Source organism: Balaenoptera musculus, chromosome 11 (genome assembly GCF_009873245.2).
Source record: "Balaenoptera musculus isolate JJ_BM4_2016_0621 chromosome 11, mBalMus1.pri.v3, whole genome shotgun sequence".
NCBI classification, from domain to species: domain Eukaryota; kingdom Metazoa; phylum Chordata; class Mammalia; order Artiodactyla; family Balaenopteridae; genus Balaenoptera; species Balaenoptera musculus.
This window is the reverse complement of record NC_045795.1, coordinates 86,680,046-86,696,631: the sequence shown is the minus strand read 5'-3', so window position 1 is coordinate 86,696,631 and position 16,586 is coordinate 86,680,046. Positions and strand designations below refer to the sequence as shown.

Below are 16,586 nucleotides of genomic sequence, written 5' to 3'. Positions count from 1 at the left end.
ACAGACCCTCCTTCCGGTCTCTAAATTATGGATATTGGCTTAAAGAAACCTTTGTCTCTTAAAATAAGTGCTCAGTGCTCAGGATTAGAAGCAGCTGGAAATCTTTGCGAAGGCACAGAGGTTTCAGATGTGTCTGAGTATTTTTTCAGTGGGCATGGCAGATGATCCTAAATGACACACATATCTGTCATGCTGGCAAAACACATCCTCGGAGTGTCCCCCGGGCAGAAGTGATGCCTGGATTGTCAGAGCGGCTCTGGACCACCACACAGTTCAGTTCTGGGGTCCCATTGTGGGCACTTCTCCTCCATTGCCATCTGGGCACCCCAGCTTGCAGGCAAGCGGAAAGGACTCCAGGAGAATTTGATAGGGAGTGCTGAATCTTGAGATTTTATTAATCAGTCCGATTTAATGAAACTTTAAACATCTCTGGGGTACACACTTGGTGCCTGCGAGTCATTAAAGATAGTAAATGCCGTGACGTCAGAAATGGCTTACTGTGGAGTGCAGTGCCATAGACATTTGTATTGGTTACCGTGAGCAAAAGTGACCCAGAGAAAGAAATCACAGTACTTTCATGGATTTTTTTAAAGTCAAATGAGCATCAAAAAAAAACCTGTAGCTTTTATTTCTCAGTCACGTTTATCAAATTGTGTGTATTTAAGGGAGTCTGTCTAGATCATATCATTTTTCCTTTTATAGTGATGTTACGTAATATATAATTACGGAGAAACCCCCAGTTCATATCCTTGTAAATTCTCCCTGTCCCCGCAGTTAAGTCCTGAGCTGAGTTACTCCACAGCATAGCTGGAATCTGCTTTGCTTGTTTGTGCCGTGTCCCACACATGTGGGTGCATCATAAATCCTGTTCTGTAATCACTTTCAAGGTGCACATTAGGTGCGAGGGCTACACTGTAGGTAACAACAGTAGACAGTCGAAGAAATGCAGATTATAAGCATGCAGTCACTCCAGTTATGGACCAATAGGGAACCATCTGCCCATGTGAATTGTCAGGTGAAACTTTCACGAGATAATTTCTCCCCAGGAAGCCAGTTCTGTGGATGTATGTCTGTTTGCATTTTTTTCCGAGGGCTTTTGCTTTCACTTCAAACGTATTTTAAGCATCAGGAGTAGGGTTGGGGGCATGGATACGTGGACTGTGTTGGCCTTTGCTGTTGCTGGGCGCTTGCGTTACCGATGCTCTGGTTAGTCTCCATTCCATGTAGAAAGAGGAAGCTTTGGTTACTGTTACGGCATGAACGAGACCTTATTCACATGTCTTAAGAAGGGATTGGAGTGTGAGGAAATTAATTACTACAGTTCTGCACAGGTTGAGCTCTGCTACAGTAACAGCTTTTGAAAATCTCAGCCATTTACAACAACAGTGGTGTATTTCTTGCTCTCGTGATGTATTCCTCTCCGGCCAGCAGCAGCTCTCTTCCAGGTCATCAGCCTTCCAGGACCCAGGCTGAAGGAGTGCCCCACTACCACCTGGGACGTTGCTGGTCTCAGGGGAGAAGGGAAAGACACGGTGCAGAACCAGGTGATGGTCCTGAATCATTTGCTCAGAAGGGGCACTCTCCTTCCCCGTCCATCTCCCTAGTGAGTGACATGAGTGAGTCTGCCATCACATCACCAGGACAAGGAAGGGCAGCAGATACTCTGAGCAGTAGTAGAGCCTGCTGCACCTGGCGAGGCAAGATTGATTTCCTCAGTGCTGCCCTTTGTCAGCTAGAAGGGTTTCATACTGGCCGATGGAGACTGAAGGACGTGCTAGGGGAGGGACAGACATGGACTCCTCGCTCTGTGCTGATCCTCGTTGCCATAGAGTGACCAGGAATCCTTGGTGTCAAAAGGTGTCGTCTACAAGAAGTGAGGAGAAAAATAGGAAATACATGACAAGTGTGGCAAAACGGGAGCTTCCAGGGCTGCCCAGGCAAGGCCTAGGAGCCCCTGCTTTGAGGTTCACAGACTCCTTGTCAGTCTTGACCCATAATTTTCTGAACCCCCTGAGACCTGATCATTGTCTCTCCTGGGTTCCCATAAATATATTCCTCTCCAGCAACATCCAGTCTCACGAGGCCACTGGAATGAGTCTGTTCCCTTCACCAGTGCCCTTTTAAGAGTTAAAATAAAATGAGCACATTAAAGATGAGGTTCACTAGGCGCAGAATCCACCTCCAAGGATCCAAAAGAGGAGCAAGGGACCTTGCAGGTCCACCGGAGACTTGGCTGAACTTGGAAGAATACGGCAGCCTGGCCAGTGGAATTGGCTTAGCTGCCCAGTACACCAGCGAGTGGCCTTCACTGACCCACTGATTCAGGCATTGGTTCCTGTTTGTCAGGCATTGTTGTGGGTACTGAAACGCACAGGAGCCCTGCTTTTGAGGCACTCACATTCTAGTGGGCGTGACTGTTAATGAACTATCGCTTGTATATTCATTACTTTATTTAAAAATATATCTGTTTTGGGCTTCCCTGGTGGCGCAGTGGTTGAGAATCTGCCTGCCAATGCAGGGGAGACGGGTTCGAGCCCTGGTCTGGGAAGATCCCACATGCCGCGGAGCAACTAGGCCCGTGAGCCACAACTACTGAGCCTGCGTGTCTGGAGCCTGTGCTCCACAACGGGAGAGGCCGCGGTAGTGAGAGGCCCGCGCACCGCGATGAAGAGTGGCCCCCGCTTGCCGCAACTAGAGAAAGCCCTCGCACAGAAACTAAGACCCAACACAGCCAAAAATAAATAAATAAATAAATAAAGTTGTCTTTATTAAAAAAAAAAAAAAAAAAAAGGACTTTGAGCACAACTCATGACCAAATTAAGAAAAAAAACAAAAATATCTGTTTTATTAAGTATGATACTGGGGACTCGACCGTGAACAAAAACAGGCCAAGGTCCGGCCCTCATAGACATGCCATTCTCCTGGGGGCATAAATAGGATATAAACTATGAGTTGATAGACAAAATGTGAGGTGGTGCTGAGTGCTGTGATAAAGTGTGAAGGTAATGGGGTCAGGAGTTTGGGAGTGGAGGGTCGGCATTAAGTGTGCTCTTGGGTCAGGTGAGGCCTGGTGGAAGAGGTGACGTGGAAACAGAAACCCGGAGGAGATGGAGGTGATGTTGGCGAAGGATGTTCCAGAGTGAGGGAGTAGAAGGTGCGGGGTGGGGTGCCCAGCAGAACCCTCCGTAGCTGATTTCTTTGGTTGTCTCTCACCTGGGCTTCTCACGTTGTATAAGAAAGTTCTTTGTGAGAACTTCCCTCTTCTCCTACAGAGGTAGCCATGCCTTTCACAGAGGGCGGCGGTTCCTATGGACATTTAGTGGATACTTTGTCTGCTGTGTGGCACGTGTCACCTAGACAGTTCCAGTAAGCCACTCCCCTTACATAAAGCATTCGGGAATGTAGCCGCACGCAATTCCAGGCTTTTTTTTTTTTTTTAAATAAAAAAATTGCCCTTTGAGTTTATAATATCTCACAGATAGATGTTTTCTCAATTTTTTTTTTTTTTTGCACTTGGAGTTGCAAATAGGTAGTGGATTGATACACGGTGAAACATTCTTGTAGTTGGGCAGCTCTATATAAATAACTGGAAGTTTGTTCTCGAAAATGGTTAGAGTGAGAGGGTGGAGGTGGAAGATTTGGGAGGAAGCTATATCCTTCACAATCGCTCTATTGTCAAGTCAAATTAAGGCAAATACAAGTCGCAGCTGGCTTGTGCACTAATTTTGGATTCAGTTGCTTTTGCTTTAATTTTTGCCAAAAGTAAGCATTAAGGAATATGGAAACTTGATTAAGTTCATGTAATTAGGAAAGAGTGCTGCATGAGGTTACTGGAATTTTTTTGTAAAATACTTCATTTCTGATCCATTTGATGTTGAACCTTTTTTTCTTTCTTTGATGTTGAAATAAGAAGATTAAAATCAACTTGTTAAATGTGAAACCTCGAGCTATAAGGAAGTGTCATTGAGTAAAGGCTTCTAAAGAAATTTTTCTGGTTTGCCTTTTTAAAAATTATTGTTGTTGCTATTGTTATTATTAAGAGTGATTTCGCTTACAAATCTAGTTAGGGGCCAGATTTCTGACCTCCTCTGGCCAGAATCACACCAGCCAGCAATCATCACGCTGAAGGGCTGAATCATAAATTTGAAACGTGGTCAATTACACTGTTACTTGTCCCTATTTAGGTGACCGCGTTAAACCACTGACCCACAACCAGCAGGCTTGGTAGTGTATACCCAACAAATAACATAGACTTCCGTATGCCACCTCAGCTGTGTCCCCAGGGCACAGTAAGCCCCTCCTGCAAGGTCTGCTTTATTCTACTATTGTTTCTAGGTGGATCCTGTGGGTCAGTGGGAGGTAGGTAGGGTTTAAAGTCATGCAGACTTAGAGGCCCGCGCATTGCGATGAAGAGTGGCCCCTGCTCGCCGCAACTAGAGAAAGCCCTCGCACAGAAACGAGACCCAACACAGCCAAAAATAAATAAATTAATTAATTAAATTAAAGTCATGCAGACTCAAGTTCGAACCCTGCCCCGGCCTGGCTATCAAAACTCAGACAAGGTCTGAACTTTCCTAAGCGTCGTTCTCTATCTCTTCAACCTGGGTAACGATATTACAGTCAGTTTGTAATGAGGTTCAAAATGAGATGACTCATGGAAAGCAGTTAGCATGGTGCCTGGCACATGGTAGGTGCTCATTATTTGTTGGTCCTTTGCAAATACTGTCCAGGTGGAAGTGATTACTCAGGTTGCCTGACCTTTTGGGGCACTCATCTCCATAACTGGCAGTCTGTAGGTTGGATGTGGCTAAAAGAAGTGTTTGGCTTATTGACCATTGTGTTTAAAAATGTTTGGAATTTGTTGCCAACATTTAAAAATCAAGAGATTTTTACAGAGAAGTCTGGGTTTCTGGCTTTATTTGAAAATTGAGACTGTCTGGAAACATTGTATCTGCCCCACTCTTCCATGCGAGGCCAACAGACAGCAGGAGCTGAGGGGTGGTGGATTCACTCAGGGAGAATGTGTGCCCTGAGCTCCTTTCTCTCCTCCTTGTTCTTGCCTGCTCCCTGAGGGGACCTCAAGTGTTTCCAACACCCAGTCTAGACATTAGGCTGACTGGATTCACTGAGCCAGCATGTATATTTTCTCTGTATGGCATTGAGAAGTTTGGAGGCTACATATGGGCCTTGAGATGTGTTTGGCTCTAGCAAGCAAAGGTAACCCCTTGTACACCCCTGGTTGAAGAAGAGGGGTGCCTCCATTCCAGGGAGGCTATCTGTTTGATTGATAATGCAGCTTTGTCCTCAACTAATGAAAAACGGCCTTCGGGGAGGGGGTTGGGACACTGGGTCAGGCAAGAACCTCAGCCCCTACAGTCATCCACTGAGTGGGTGGGGGGATAGATACACATCCAAGTCATCCTCAGTATAACAAAGGCAGACATGGTAATGACAGAGATTATGAATGGGGGAACATTGTAGTAGTACCATGAATAGAATAGGGCATAAAGCTAACAATGGAGAAATCAAGAGAAAAGGCAGGATTCAGTTGGTCCAAAACAAACAGGATAATTGATTACCAAACATATTTTGGGACAGAATCAGCACTCTTGATCGAGTAAAGACAATTAAAAATTATAGTCCAGTAATAAAATTTTGTATTTCCCTGACTTGTTTCTCTTCAAAGCGATACCCCTTATCTGGTCTTCATCACAACCTGCTAAATTTTTCACAGTACAGTGACAAAAGTGGTGTCAGTCGATAACACTGGTCCAGTCAATGAATTCATGACATTTCTTCCTTAAAATTCCAGAGTTTTGATTGATTACATTTTGAGGTGTATAAGAAATGATTATAAATCAAAGATATCCATGATTTTCTCCCCAAGAAATAAATTTAAGACTTCTGGCTTAAATTTACTTTAAAAAGTGACATTTAATCTATATTTTTCTCACTACAATTTAAGGGTCTACATGCTACTTTAAATGACACCTACAATTTTGTAGGCCATTTGGTTCTTGTATTAGACCCAGATTTGGCATAACCTGGTATATCAAGACTTTTTACAAGATCACTTTGACGATTATTTTGATTTCTTCCTTAATTCTCAAGGAACTAAGAATTACCTTAGTTTTCATAAGAACATGACTATGTTGGCATTGATCTTGAGGTTATTGGTTCTTAATAACTAGTTCTCAATTATAGCATCCATTTCTCTGAAGGATTTTGTAGTGAACCAATAAATAATCATGTTTTTGTCATTTGGTAGAGATCTTATGTAACCACTTAATTTTTATTGCACGAGTATTAAGTCGTAAAAAGTGTCTACACTGTGCCCAGTAAAAGAACCAGACCTCTCTAGACATCTCTGTGGTCATTGTTCCAGCACTTCCAAGTTCACTTCAGGCTGGTAGGGAGTATGGTTGAACAGAACCAGTGCAGTGAGGCCAAAATTTGACCCCCAGAGTGTAAAGAGAGTCTGTGTTCTGTGGCTTTGCATTAGGCTTTCATGGTGGTTATCAGACGTTTAAGGAATTATGCTTAAGTGAAAGGGTGAGAAGTAAAATCATGCTAATAATGACGATGATGATGATGTTGACAGCTAACACTTACAGAGCTTATGTGCCAGGCCTTGGTGTAAGGGCATGAATTCATTTCATTTTCACAACAATCCTATGAGGAGGGTATTATTACTCTCCACTATTTACACATAAGGAGCCTGAGGCACAGACAGATGAAATGACTTGCCCAATTTAGAGCATCTAGTGAAGTGGCAGGATTTAGACAGCCCAGCTTGGTTGATGTTGTGAACTCCTGTGTCTGGAGAAAACAAACACACAAAGAGAAACATTTATTTTCACCTGTTGATTAATTCACTCTGGCCTGAACAGTTCTTGAGGCAGCATGGCAGTTCCGATCTTGTGCTGTCAGGAAATGAATGAAAACTTTCTCCAGGAGTGCCCTGAATAGTACCAGTTTGATCAAACTCTTCATAAAGTATATTACTTTATTTTCCTGTTGTCTTAAAGAACAGATAGTGGCTATAATGCAAATCTTTTCCAATGTCCGTGACTCTCCCAGCAGAACAGAGAGGGGTCACTGCATCAGGTGCTTTTCTTTTACTCTTTAGAGCCCAAAACTGTACTTGGGAGTTCACACATCTACAATTTTATGTTTTGTGTTTTTTTCCGGTCTTCTCCGTACCGTTGGATTTTGAGTACAAATCTCCCCCTTCCACTTCCTCTCTCTTTCTGCTTCTCATTTTTAATGTGATATAGACAGGAAGGCAGACCAGCTGGCTTGTGAAAAGAGTGATGTGATCACCAGAAAGCAGCCCACGTTCCCTAAGGAAAGTCAGGACCAGGCCCCATTTATTTCATTTCATTTCTTGCTTTTTTCCTTTTCACTTTTCTCCCTTTTCTTCTTTTCTTCTTTGTTTTTTCCTTTCCTTTTTTTTTTTAATTGAGAATTAATGAGTAAGACCATCAAGATGATATAGTTAGACCTAGGCATCTTTAAAAAAGAAAGATTTCTGGGCTTCCCTGGTGGCGTAGTGGTTGAGAATCTGCCTGCCAATGCAGGGGACACAGGTTCGAGCCCTGGTTTGGGAAGATCCCACATGCCGCGGAGCAACTGGGCCCGTGAGCCACAATTACTGAGCCTGCGCGTCTGGAGCCTGTGCTCCGCAACAAGAGAGGCCGCGATAGTGAGAGGCCCGCGCGCCGCGATGAAGAGTGGCCCCCGCTTGCCACAACTAGAGAAAGCCCTCGCACAGAAACGAAGACCCAACACAGCCATAAATAAATAAATAAATTTATAAAAAAAAAAAAAAGAAAGATTTCTTATTTTCCCAGCCAACGCCTTGCCATCCCCTTGAGGACAGGCTCTGTCATACCGTTTCTGTATCTTCCTTTTCCACTTCCCATCCCTAAAGCCCCCTTGCTTATTAACAAGGTGCTTTGCAGAGGACCGAGTCAGCATTTGCTGGCTTGAATTGGAAATGGACAGTCTGAGCTGTATTGGGTGAGGTGAGGGGCGACGGGCACCAGAGGCGGCAGTGCAGACGAGCAGGGGTGTGAGATAACAGGGAGGGTGGGGACTCAGTGTAGCGGAGACCACAGGCCACCTGTCTGCATCCCCGTCTAGGGATGGGTCTGTGCCCTGGCCTCAGTTCAGTTTTGTCTTAATGTCTTGGATGAGCGCTTTGACCTGCCAGTGGCGAGGGCCAGAGGCGACCATCAGAGCCCTTCCAAGGTCTCTGCCTTACAGGTCCTGAACAAGGAGTCAGAGCTCCCAGCAGCCCTTCAGGTCACGTGTGTAAGGTTTGTAAGTCCTCGTTTAGTAGGATAATGAATGAGGCCCAGTTGAGGTAGAAAGTCACTGTGTATAATTCATTCCAGCAGAGGTGCTTAGTTTGTATTTGCACTCATGGACCCCAGGTCCAAATCCTAATTCCGCAGCCCTCCTTCTAGCCGTGGGGACATAAAACAAAAGAAAAAGCTCTTACATATTTTTAAGTGTGTATTACTCTTGCTAGAGCTCTTTTAGTGACCATAGGTTGGTCAGAAAGTTTCCTCTCCCTTTGGGTTAGCTGTTTCTTTCTCACAAGGTTTTAAAGCAATTCCTATCAGCTGTTTGTTTCAAAAAGGTTCTTGAGACTAAAAATATCCACTTTTCCTCATGGCCATCCCTCTTCCTCTCTATTCCAAAAGGCATTGATGGCCTCAGCGTCAGATTGTGTGCAGGACGTACAGCCCTTTTACGGTCCCCAGTCCCACGCGAAATCCTCATTCTGTTCCATGCTATTTCACTGGTCTGTGAAAATGGCTTCGTTTTGTTACTTTGTGCTGTTTGTTTTGATCCCCGCTACATGGCCCTCTTATGCTATGAATAAAATTAGGAGTGCAGCCAGGAATAGAGTGAGGAATGGCATTGAAGGTTTAAATCAGCAGAATTTGGAATCGTCCACATTACTTCACGATTATGTGTGAAAGGTGGTCAGCTTTCTGAGTCATCTGCGTCCTTCCTGCATCTCTGCCCCTCCTTGGAGTAACGTCGGGGCCACGTTATCCTGTCTAACTTTAACAAGAGCTCTCCTGCGTATTGCATTTATCTAATCCTTATTGATAATTGCTTGCTGCTTGCCCTGTTGGCCATTATTCCCACTGAAATGCTTTTCTCTTCAGCAGTAGTCTGCAAACTCCTTAGCAAGCCTCCCTGACCTTCAGAAGGGAGGTCATTCAGTTTCACCTTCTCAACACACTGGCTAGAAAGCAGGAGTGGGTGTTTGAAGAATTAACCAGCAGGTTTTTTTTTTTTAATTATTATTTATTTATTATTTATTTATGGCAGTGTTGGGTCTTCGTTTCTGTGCGAGGGCTTTCTCCAGTCTCGTCAAGCGGGGGCCACTCCTCATCGCGGCGCGCGGGCCTCTCACCAACGCGGCCCCTCTCGTTGCGGAGCACAGGCTCCAGACGCGCAGGCTCAGTAGTTGTGGCTCACGGGCCCAGTCGCTCCGCGGCACGTGGGATCTTCCCAGACCAGGGCTCGAACCCGTGTCCCCTGCATTAGCAGGCAGACTCCCAGCCACTGCGCCACCAGGGAAGCCCTAACCAGCAGGTTTTTTTTTTTTTTTTTTTTTTATATTTTCTGTACCTCTTAGGGTTGTGATTTTTTTTTTTTAATTATTTATTTATGGCTGTGTTGGGTCTTCGTTTCTGTGCGAGGGCTTTCTCTAGTTGTGGCAAGCGGGGGCCACTCTTCATCGCGGTGCGCGGGCCTCTCACTATCGCGGCCTCTCTTGCTGCGGAGCACAGGCTCCAGACGCGCAGGCTCAGTAATTGTGGCTCACGGGCCCAGCTGCTCCGCAGCATGTGGGATCTTCCCAGACCAGGGCTTGAACCCGTGTCCCCTGTATTGGCAGGCAGATTCTCAACCACTGCACCACCAGGGAAGCCCCCAACCAGCAGGTTTTAAAATCTGCTGCTAAAGAATACCTGCTTCTTAGGCAAGTCTAGGCCAGGAGGGATCCAAGGCAACCAACCACAGCAGTAATGAGTGGTCTTGCCCACGGCCTCTTTAGTCTGTGGTGGGTGGTCCTTGACCCCAGAGCCCGCTGCCCTTTGACCTTGACCTTCATAGCTCTGAGTCAGCATGAGTGATTTGTCCGGGTCAGTTGTGTGCAGACATAAGCCTGTGGACGCTGCCTGCGAGGATGGCTCATGAATGGAGCCTGACCCCTCTGCTCATCATGGGAGGAGAGTCGTCTGTTGTTTGCATTTTGCCCGACCTGGGTAAACGGGGGTTTATTTCCGTCATTGGGTTTCTAGGTCAAGTGGTCTTCTTGTGTGGTCTGGGACATGACATGAACCATGATTATTTAGGATTCTCCTTGTCTTTCTTGTACCAGTGCTGAGTCCCCATTAACTAGAGTTCTGGTAAAAAAAAAAAAAATCTTTCTAATATTAGGAGTGGGCAGATTCTTTAAATAGATCAAAGAAAGACAGCCACTTTCCCTGAAACAACTTTATTCATGAGTCAAAGAATTCTAAGGATATCTCAGAATGTATGATTTTTTTTTTTATGCCCCAGATTTGGGATTTTTTTTTTAAATTTATTTATTTATTTATTTTTGGCTGTGTTGGGTCTTCGTTTCTGTGCGAGGGCTTTCTCTAGTTGCGGTGAGCGGGGGCCACTCTTCATCACGGTGCGCGGGCCTCTCACTATCGTGGCCTCTCTTGTTGTGGAGCACAGGCTCCAGACGCGCAGGCTCAGTAGTTGTGGCTCACGGGCCTAGTTGCTCCGCGGCATGTGGGATCTTCCCAAACCAGGGCTCGAACCCGTGTCCCCTGCATTGGCAGGCAGACTCTCAACCACTGCGCCACCAGGGAAGCCCCCAGATTTGGGATTTTTGATTCTTCATGTTATATGTTAAGAGAGCTTAGAAACTCTTAGGAAGAATAGCCCAACCTCATCTAGTATCTATTGCAAATTCAAGGACGTCAGCATTCTAGCCGCCCTGTTCTTTGAAAGCACAATAGCTATTTCTGATGGTTTCTCAACATTGAATTAATGAGATCTAGGATAAAGTGTAACTTATGGCCTTAGAAATCATTTACTGGTTCACATCCTCTGGGAAGGAGAAGGAAGTGAGTAGCAGAAGCTGCCTTTTCTTGAGCACCTGATTAATGCCAGACCCTATGCAGGGGCTTCTCCATATATTATCTCCTTTCACTTTTATTATCCCCATTTCACAGAAGGTAAAAACTGAGGCTCAAAGGGTTTGTAGGACCGGACAGGAGGGCATCCACATCACACCATTTTTGTAATCAAATAAACATTGTTTCATGAGTATAGATTGGTTCTTACTAGGCTTATTGTGTATGTACTTTGTTTCTGACCACCCCTGCCCACCTCACGTGGATGTGAAATCCTCTCAGGAGAAACACAGTGGAGATAATGTCCTCAGTTTATGCTGGTGGGGCTGGGGCTCAGGAGATAGAAGTTTCCAGAGTGCTGTGAGACTTTGAGAAAGGCATTGCTAATCTTTCTAATCCCTTATTTGTGAAGTGGGTGTAGAAATACTTCATGGATTGTTGTGAGAGTACTCTGATATAATTATATTAAAGTGTATCAGTTTAGTAGGTATTTATGATGCACCTTTTAGCATGAGAGCTGTACTTGGCACTAAGTATACAGTGGCAAATAATAATAGCGCTCATTTATGAAGTGCTTATTATGTGCCAGGGGTCATTTTAAGTGCTTTACTTGCATCATCACATTGGATTTTAACCATGGAAAACATGCGGTAGGTACTCTTAACCCTATCTCCACGTAAGAGGAAGAAATCATTGCCCAGAGAGGTTAAGTAACTTGCCGAGGTCACACAGCTAGTGCATGGTGGAGTTGGGATTGGAACCCAACGGTCCACATCTAAAACCTGCATTTTTAACCATGACATTATGATGTCTGTGCTCTACTGGCATAAAGGGTCTCTGCCCTCAGGAAGCTCAGAGTCTAGTAGAGAAAGGATGAAAATAAGCAAACATAATGACAGCACGCTGCACTAAGCGCTGTGAAGGAAATAAACAGGATGACCCAAGTGAGAGGGGCGAATCTGGGAGGGCCTCTCAGAGGGGGTGATGTTTAAGCTGAGATGTAGAAATAAATTGCAGTTAGCCAAGTGACAAGCGGGGAGCAGAGGGCTTCAGCGGGGGCACAACATCACGCCTAAGTCTAGAGGTGGGAAAAATCTGGATACGAGGGACTCACGTAGAGTAGCTGCTCAAAATGAGTGACCAAGGTTATTGGTAAAGACTACTTTGAGCTTAAAATCTCTTCACAATCAGTTGAATAAAGATTCTGCAGCTGCCTCTGTGGCTTTAGTGTTTTCTCTATTTTATTACATATGTTCAATTGTATAAACATGAAAGAGATTCAGCCTTTTCATGAATGCCTATAACTGACCACATTGTACCACCCCTCTCCACTCCCAAATGTGGGAAAACAGAAGGAAGGAGAAGTTTTGAAGTTCTGCCTCCAAATATTTCCTTAGTGGTCTTTTATGGGGCTTGGTTCCTTAGAACCTGACATGTGTTCATAAAACATGATGTTCCTCTGCCTTTATATACATTCTTTTTCTTAAAAAAAAGATTTAACAGAGTCATAACTCTGAGCAAGGAAACCCTCAAAAGAGCATCGCAATTGTAAATGCTGAAATATGCTATGCATAAAATTAATGAATGCTAATTTATTTGCTCTGCTTTTAACGGAGCAACCTCATGCAGACCACCAAAAAGGTTTCACGAAGAGACCTTTCGTGCCTACCCATACCTTTCGAATCTGCCACAGGAGGTAACATTTCTTTAAAAAAACATTATTGAAATCACATATCTTTTGTCCCTCTCTGGTACATTTCACCTCCCGAGACACGCTGGCTATTTTCCCAAAATGTAAACTAGGATTATGTTCACTTTGAATTTGCATGCCTGGGTAACGGTGTCACTAACCTTTGCTATTCCTTTATAAATCGAAATTAATTAAACTAGAGCTTGCCAGTGAAAACATACCCTTCTAAATTCAGATTTTGGTTCTGTAGCCCTGTTCAGGAAGAAAAAAAAAAAATCCCTTTTATTAGAAATTGCTGATCTCACATCAAAGCAACAAGAGAAGACCAAGTTCTCTTTCATTTTTAATAAAGAGGTTTTCTGATCCCCAAGGGCACACCTGACCACACTGCAGCCAGCACTGGCCGCCTGTGATGAGTGGCCCATGGAGGTCACAGCCTGCTTTCGGAGGTCAAGGCTTTTTCAGAACTTGGTGTGTTTAGAGGGGCTAATTTGTTAATCAGGGAAAACTTGGAATCTCCATGTGATTTCTTTTAGGCTACTGGCAGTAATACGCATCACTGAAGTTTTTAAGCCTTTTTTTAAAGACTGATTTTGAGTATCTGTAGGAGAAAGGAGTTCTGTATTATAAGAAGGAAAAATATGTACATACTTCTACTTTTACTTAAATTTCCATTTTTTTTAGGTCTCCCAGCTTGACTGTTTTCTAGTCGCCAACATTTTTGATACATTTGCATCCTTGACTATAAGAAGGGATGGTGGTATCTAGCCCTGTCTTCTTTTTGCAGTGTTTTATATTAAACTAAAAATCAGCCCTTCTAGTCCAAAAATGTTTCCCAGACTCCCAGAATAAAAGTGTCTGGTAAACAGAAAGATTCCAGTGAAGGGTAAGCGTGCCCTCTGGTATCTGCCCGGAAGATATAGTTCACAATACTGAAACTATCCCGTCCTGGGTTTTAAGTCCAATGAATCGACTCACAGGCTCCAAACTCCTTTTACAGAACACGTTGGATCCTTTGCCAGGATCTCAGTGAATGTGTTCCTTACTTGTTCATTTCCTGCTGCTTTTTGAAAAGCCTCATACTTCCTTTCTGCCAGTTGCATTTGCTCACTCCTAAATGAAAGCAGCTTCAAGAAAGCACCGGCCAACATCTGAGCAATGGGAGGGCTGTGTTGTTCCCGCTGTGTAATCCTGAGATTGAGGTTTGTTTTAAGCCCTTCCATCCCCGTCGTTATGCCACCAGATTTCTCGTTGGACCTTTAACCAACTGTTCTGTTTCTGTGGTCTTATTTTTCACTGATTTTTTTTTTTTTTTAAAGATTGTATCTTTTTTTTTTTTTTTCTTTTTCTTTATTTTTGGCTGTGTTGGGTCTTCGTTTCTGCGCGAGGGCCCTCTCCAGCTGCGGCGAGCGGGGGCCAGTCTTCATCGCAGTGCGCGGGCCTCTCACTGTCGCGGCCTCTCTTCTTGCAGAGCACAAGCTCCAGACGCGCAGGCTCAGCAGTCGTGGCTCACGGGCCCAGTCGCTCCGCGGCATGTGGGATCCTCCCAGACCAGGGCTCGAACCCGTGTCCCCTGCATTAGCAGGCGGACTCTCAACCACTGCGCCACCAGGGAAGCCCTTTTTCACTGATTTGAAGTGTTATAATTCATATTCTTGCATAACATTCTTTTGTACATGTCAGTAAAACATTGTGTTTTTCTGCAGAGAATCACTACACGTTTCATTTGCTGTTTGATATTTTATATTTGTGTATGTGTATATATATATATATATGTGTATATATGCATATCTTTATGCATGCATATGTGTATGTATCCATATATATGCACACATACATATAGCTTTTGTAATTCATAACTACTTAAACAGTTTTAAGGTTTATTCTAAGGTGTTTTTTTTTTTTGAAGTCTATCATGTCATGTCTAAATAATGAGAATTAATTCTGTCTTTCAAATATCTCTTGCCTTTTATTGCTTTTTTCTTGTCGTATTTCATTGGCTAGAACATCTTGCTCTATCACAAGAATCTAAGTTTTCGTATAGACACCCGTCGTTGAGGTTTGAGTGAATTCATAGTTAGCAGCTAGGTTCTAGAGCAGTAATTCATATTATGATCATTAAACATAAAAACTGCAGTCTGATATAAATAATTCATGTCAGAGACACATATCAAAGAGCACATTTTCCACAAAGTGAAGCATTCCTCCAAAGACAATGAGGAAAAGTGTTATAGTTCTTTTTATCACGTGTTTACTAGATGTTAGATACCAGGTTAACAGGTAAAGATACACTGTGTTATTTGATTCTTCAAACAACTACCTGAGAAGAGGTCTTATCTTTGTGTCTGTTTTACTGCTGAGGAGACTGAGGTTTAGAAAGTAAGTAACCTGTTAAACATTACCATAGCACACTGATTAAACGCATGCCCTTCTGAGCCCAGGGCCTGCTGCCCTGCACTACTGAGATGTTTTGATGTTCATGCCTCATGTTCAGATGTCTTTTCTTTTCATGCCAGTGACTGGAAAGTCTCAAAGTGAAAGGAACTCTACTTGTCAGGAAGTTCATATTCTGATGAATATATTATGTTTATCTCCTCATTTAGTGTTGCTGGATATTAGGGGTCAGCAAATTTTTCCGATAAAGGGCCAGGGAATAAATATTATAGGCTTTTGGGGCCGTGCCATTTCTGTAGCAACTACCCAGCAATACTGAAATAGCCCCAAAGCAGCCGTTGACATTACCAAATGGGTATGGCTGTGGTTCCAATAAAATTTTATTGATGGATACAGAAATTTCAATTTCATGTAATTTCATACATCACACACAAAATATTTTTTTTCCAATCGTTTAAAAGCTTGAAAGCTTTATAAAAACTGCACATGGGCCAGAGTTGGCTTACAGGCTGAGTTTGTTGACCCTACTTTACACACTTAAGTCTTAGAACTTCAGATAAATGAAGAGGTATACATTCGACCAACCCTTGTACAAATCATTCTTCCCGTCACATTTATTTAACAAATGCTTTTGAGGGTCTACTGCTGCATGGCAGCTGCGCCTTGGGCAGTAAGGATACAGAGATGAGTAAGGTGATCTTTGTTTCCAAGGAGTTTCCAGTCTAGTTGGAGAGAGGGGTGAGGTAGCAGGGTGGAAGTGGTAGAAACTTTTGCATGAACAGTGGCCACGCAATATGAAAAATACTTCAGACCTAAAGCAGATTTGCGTGTGATCATTGATTCCAGCAAGCTCCTGGTGAGTGGTAGGCTTTCTAGAGTCCCAGACCCTCTAGAACTGCCCTACATCCCCCCTCAGTGTCTCGTAGGAGGTGCAAAGTCTTTTCGGAGAGACACGCATGTTTTTAGGTCATGCGATGGAGTTCCTGATTCCACACTGCCGTGCTAGAGACCGTTCAGAGACCGCACAGCAGTGAGCGAACCCAGCGACTTTTTAATCCGGTGCCATCCGCGAGCCCACCTCTCCCAGATGCACATTGTGACGCTCTGAAGCTTGGCGAATCTTCCCTCAGCTGATCCTAGCTCCTCAGAATGAGAAATATAATGGGGAATGGGGGCGGCTGTGCCTGCGGTCCAGAAGCGTGAAGTCTTCCTTGAGGCTGAGCCAGGGGTGAGGGGGCCTGATGGGGTTGCAGGCACACTGACCACAGACGGATGCTCCCGGGGGACAAAGTCCATGGGCAACGCCGCCCCGTGCTTGTCTCCTTCTTTGTCTTCTTGCTGACACG

General features: G+C 44.1%; 1 protein-coding gene across 1 annotated transcript in view; it reads left to right on the top strand.

The window, feature by feature from the left end:
• Positions 1 to 16,586, top strand: part of PDZRN3 (PDZ domain containing ring finger 3) — a 248,774-nt gene that overhangs the window by 86,434 nt on the left and 145,754 nt on the right. The window lies entirely within an intron of this gene.